This window comes from Mesocricetus auratus, unplaced genomic scaffold, assembly GCF_017639785.1.
Source record: "Mesocricetus auratus isolate SY011 unplaced genomic scaffold, BCM_Maur_2.0 Super-Scaffold_100021, whole genome shotgun sequence".
Taxonomy (NCBI): Eukaryota; Metazoa; Chordata; class Mammalia; order Rodentia; family Cricetidae; genus Mesocricetus; species Mesocricetus auratus.
Window position 1 is genome coordinate 36,877,594 of NW_024429202.1, and position 6,018 is coordinate 36,883,611.

Here is a 6,018-nt window from a genome sequence, read left to right on the forward strand (position 1 = left end):
CTGAACTGCTAACTCTCAGCTTCTGTAAACAAAGCTTGCTTGCTGCAGATATCCACAGCTGTCTTTTTGTATGTGTCAGTTATAGCTTTTGCCTTTAAATACTCAAAAAAAAATGGAGGTCTTTGATGCTGCTTCCCACTATACTGCCTAGAACAGCCCCAGTGGTGGTAAATAAATGCTCCATATCACTTAGCCAGGCATCTCAGGAGTTTTTCTCTTCCGGTATCCCATCACATTATCACTTTTGCCTTAAATTAACTGAAACAAACTTTTTTTTCTTGGTTTTTGAAACAGGGTTTCTCTGTATTGTTTTGGAGACTGTCGGTCCAGCCTGGCCTCGAACTCACAGAGATCCGCCTGCCACTGCCTCCCAAGTGCTGGGATTAAAGGCGTGCACCACCACCGCCCGGCAACTGAAACAAACTTGAGCCCTGAAGCAAAATTTAAAATCAGTTAAAAGGTTTAGATATGTTGTCCTATGCTTGTCTATATGTGTTTCTCTGTGTGTGTTTGTACCTGTGTTTTTGTGTCTCTGTCTGTGCTTTTGTAAGTCTGTGGGTAACAAAAAATAGGATCTTTATATATCATACCCAAAAACTGTGTGTGAATCTAAAATTGTCTTAGGAATTTCAATTGCAATTATTAATTGGAGAAAAAACATTAATATTTGAAGGGTCGTTTCAGCAAAGACTCGGGGGTTAACCCATGTAAAGATGCTCTTTGACTGTATCCTTTGAGCAAAGCAAGTTACTGTCTAACTGAAATACCACTGTGTAGGACCAATGTGAATACAATTCCAAAAAGACAAACAGCAAAAAGTGGGGATTAGGGCATGTAGAAAATGTGGCTTTCATGCAATATTGGCAGGGATGCAAAATGAGAAAACAATCCCCTCCAAAAATAGTTTGGCATTATTTTATAAGCTATAAAATTCATATCATGTAATATAGTCCACCTCACATTTGGGTTGTGTCCAATGGGAATGGAAATAGGCTTGTATACAGAGACAAACATACGTATTTGGCAATTATTTGGCAATTTGGATACTACTTAGAATAATCCAAAAGTGGAAACAATTAAATGCCCATAAAATGACAAATGATGAATAAATAGCACTGGATATAAGCATAGAATAGGAAACTATGAAGTAATAAAAATGATAGGGTGGTATTTTTAGTATTGAAGTTCCTGAAAGTAACCCTTTTATATTCCTGTTTGAGACCACTGTAAAAACTCATTGGTTTACCAAGCAATTATTACTTTGGTCTATAATGGGTTCCTTTCTCTGATGAATAGGGTATGTGTTATTTGTCCGGAAAATACCTCTAAAGAATTCATATATCTATTTTTATGTTTCAGCTTTTGACATTCAAGAAAACATGTCAAACATTAGCTGTCAGGGTTGGACAGATGACTCAGCCATCAAGGTGGGTTTCCCCAGAAGCATGAAGACCTGAGTTTGCATGTCCAGAACCCATGTAAAGAGCTACATATGACAGTATGTACCTATAATCTCAGCACTGGGGAGGCAGGATGATCATGGAAGCACTCCAAGTTCAATGAGGGATCCTGTCCAAAACATAACATGGAGAGTGACTGAAGAAGATCCCGCATAACACTTGCTGGTTTATATACACACGTTTACACAGAGACACATATACACAAATAAACATTAGCTGGCAGGCAAAACACAGCTCAGGTCTTTACAATAATGAAATAAAGACAATTTTCAATTGAATCCACAGTGATATTATCAATGGTGTATTTGTACATAGCTACTATAATGGCCAGTTTTGCCTTTTTCAAACATCTGCTTTCTCAGTTAGTTTCAGATTAAATAATTTTGCAGTTCTTCCAAACACTAGGTCTAACATTTTTGCTTCTGTGGAAATGAAATCATTTAGTTTTGCTAGTTTTCACTATTTTATTCTAGGCATGGTATTAAGCCTAATATATAATGAACAAAACATAACCCCTCACACACACCCTTCATGTTCATAAAGTGATGGAGTCATGTTACTTCATAACAGAAGTACCATGGAGGGTAATGTACAACTCAGTCTGGCTTTGATGGAGCTTACAGAAAGTTCTCATCCATATTGGGAATGAGTCTGAAGCAAAGAGAAGTTAACTTCAGAGGAAGGGGTTCACTCATTTGGATATGAAAATTTCAGCAAAGACTGTGTCTTAGTTACTATTATATTGCTGTGAAGAGACATCATGACCATGGCAATTCTAATAAAAGAAAACATTTAATTGGGGGCTTGCTTACAGTTCCAGAGGCCTAGTCCATGATCATCATGGCACTAGAGAAGTAGCTGAGAATTTTACCTCCTGACCCACAGAGACACGGGATTTTAAAATCTCAAAGTCAACTCACAGCGACACACCTCCACCAACATGGTCATACCTACTCCAGCAAGGCACCACCAGCTAATCCTTCTTAAAACAGTTTCACTCTGTTGTGACAAAGAAGTTAAACACATGAGTCTATGGCGGCATTCTTATTCAAGCCCCCACATCCTAAGTGTCAGGCAGAGGAGGCAGAAGAGGCTTAGGCAGAAGGAGATGCTGCTGTCTTCCAAACACATGTTTCTCAATACATTGTTTCTACTCCCCCTCCCAGCTGTATCTCCAAAGACACAAAATGGATTTGGTAGGCAATTGGTCAAGAGGACCCTGAAACAACTTGAAGTTTTATATACAAACACACACACACACACACACACACACATATACATGCATATACATATATGCATATATATATATATCCATTAAGAAGGAGAAGGGGAATTTTTCTACCATGCAAGCAATGTAATAAGTTGCCACCCAAGGCCAAGGCATCAGTAATTTAAACAACAAATATAAGAACAATAATAGGCTGCCAAAAATATCCTCTGCTAACTACATGTTATTGAGTACTAAAAGGATAATATTCATTGCATTAAGTGCTTCTAAATATTAGGCAGGTAGTCAATGACTTATCCTTGTGTTCCATCCCAGGAAACACACTAGAAGTTGAAAATATCATAAATTTAAAATGTTATGCAATTAACCTACTCTACATTGTAGCTTAAACATACTCAGAATCTAGATGAGCAAAGTCATCTAACAGAAAACCCAATTTTTCATGGAGGTTGACTACCCCACATGATTTAATGAATACAATGAACATAGAGTACTGGTTATCTGCCCCTGTGACGATAGAAGCCATGGCTCTCTCTGCTGCTGGCCATCCTGAAAGAATGTCTTGTGACTCATGAGTAACCCCTGGAAATAGCCAAGTTAGAAATTGAAAGCTCTGCTGAGAATGAATGCTTTCATGTCATTGTAAAACTTATAAGTATTGAAGCACATCTGAATCGCAAGTTGCCGACAGAGAGAGAACAAGACTAGGCCAGGGGTGGGCTTTTGAAACCTCCTCCAACATAGCCATATCTCTTAATCCTTCCTATAGAGTCTACCAACTGGAGAACAAGCATTCAAATGTATGAGTCTATGCGGGTGATTCTCACTTAAACCACCATGCTGGAGAAGGTTCACAAAGAAAGACACTCCCAAATCTTTGTCTAGGCCTTACAGAATCACTCTTGTACAACTCCTAAAGCATCCTGTGATTATAATATTCACTGAGGCTTAAAAGGATTGGTCAGTTGCAATTGAAAATGTGGTAATCTAAATCTTACAAGAGAGTCAAGCTAAAGGCATATGGGAAGCCCAGTAAGTTATGGACTTGTGGGAAAGGGGTAGACAGAATCTCACTAATGCACCTGGATTAATATTCTCATCATTTTCAAATGTTCACTTCAAGTCATAGCCATCGATTCTAAAAGAAGTTGATTTTTTTGTGTGTAATATAAGAGCTTCTGATGCCTCTTACCCATGAATGCTGTGGGTGGCAAGGTTAGCTACTTGAAGTTTGCTGAGGACAACGATCCAGCAAGTCTCACAATCTCTGCTGTGTGAACAAAATGTCCCATCCTCCAAGAACCATGTGTCAGTCATGAAGACATGTCTGTGCTACCCTGAAAATCTGCATGTGTAGAGATATGCCTTGTCCTCCCCAGCACTGAAAGTAAGAGGCTAAACAGGGCCTTCATCTGGATTTATTTTCCTGTTAAGGATAAGTAATTGTTTAGGGCATGGCACTATATATCATTTATTCCACATATTCTCAGTTCCTAGAGCACTGTTTGGGATGTAAAAGGTGCATAGAAATTGTGTGATAACTGAACAAATGATTTGTAATTCAGAACTGCTTTCCGACTCCTAAGTCTGGAATTGATCTTCCACTGATGTGTTTCCCTTGCTCCAGGTATGAACACACACTCTCAGGAAAGTAGAGAAGAGGTAAATAGTGAAAACAAAAGACAAATGTGTGTCACAAAGATGCTGGAACAGAAGTTCATGTGCAACGTCATTCTCTCATTTTCTGGTCAGACAATGGAGCTCACAGAACTGGGCAGATGAGGACATGTCTGCCCAGAGCTAGACTCAATACATCAGTAGTTGTCATTTTCAAGTGGTGCTCTTTGTCATGAAGGACAGTTTCTCTGCCAGGTTTAAAAAACAAAACAAAACAACAACAACAACAAAAACCCACTTTCAAGGTCACTGTCACTGTCACTACTGAGATCTATATCCTGTCATGCCTAGCTTCTCAAGTTAATTAAGTCCCCTAGCCCCACCTCCCCTAGAGTGTGAGCCCTGGCTGCACTCTGGATTCTTAGCCCTAAGTCCTGGTGATGTTCCCTGAGTACAGTCACTTTTCCTGTCTCTCTGGACCTGAGTCACATGCTCTGACCTTATGCCCCATGAACTGGCACACTGCTTCAGACACTGAATTCCTGATGACTGCCCTGCTGCAACTGAGCTATTTGTGTCATTACCTTAAAGAACACTCCAGAAGGAAAACTGTGAACTAACCTGTGGCCAAAGTCCAGAATCGGACATTGATTTGTGCCTATCAAAAATAAGACAACAAATGAATGAATGGACCCCACTTAAAAACTGAGGGATTATATCAAATTGCATGCCTGTCTTCTGCCAGTTCCTTTAAAATGCCCTTCCTGAGTTCAAAGGAGGTCAGTTCCAGAAACACAATTAGCTGACCACAAACCTTAGATGTGACAAGGGTCCACACAAGCCTCTGCCTTGCCTTCACTACTGTCAGGACTGGACTGAGCTTTCTTACCTAGGTAAGGCAGCTGGGGGAAGTTGTTTTCACAGAGAACAAAGGAACAAGGGATGTGTACATTTGAAAGACCCCCCACTAAGTCTAGCCTAGGATGGGAGCTGATCTGCAGCTTGGCCTAGAGAGGTGGACACAGTTCATCTCATTACCTATCCTATGCACTGTTTCACTGTTTAATAGACTGGCTTGGAGGAATGTAGAAAGTACATGGCCCCAGGGCTGAGACTTGGTGGCTTTCAATCTTTTATTCTTTTACTTATACCCTCTCTGTAACAACCCTCTCATGACACGCATACACTTAGAACGATGTCCAGATATCTCTGTCTGCAATATGCACAGCCATTACAAGATAAAGCCATTTACAGACAGGTACAACAGACATAAAAGCAATCCAGTCACAAACTACCAGATGGATCCGTGTGCGCTACAGCTGCAGATGTGTTTGAAGTAATAGGCTGGGTGCTTTTGTAAAGCTAGAATAGAATGTTTCTTTTTTAAATTAATTTTTTCGTAAATTAAAAACAATCTTATTTTACATGCCAATCCCAGTTCACTCTCTCTCCTCTCCTCCCATCCTCCACCCCAACCACCACCACCAACAGCTCCTCATAAAATAGAATATTTACTCAAACAAGCAACTGGTTTGCTTGGTTAGGATCGATGTTACCAGTGTCTACACACCAACTTTGTTTTAAACAACTATGCAACTATAAGAGACTCTTGTTGTAATCCCTTTTTTTTTTTTAATGGAGTATGAAAAGAAAACAAAAAGGAAAGCGCTAACTACTCTAAACTGTCAGAACATGTCCTCTACATGAAATCCA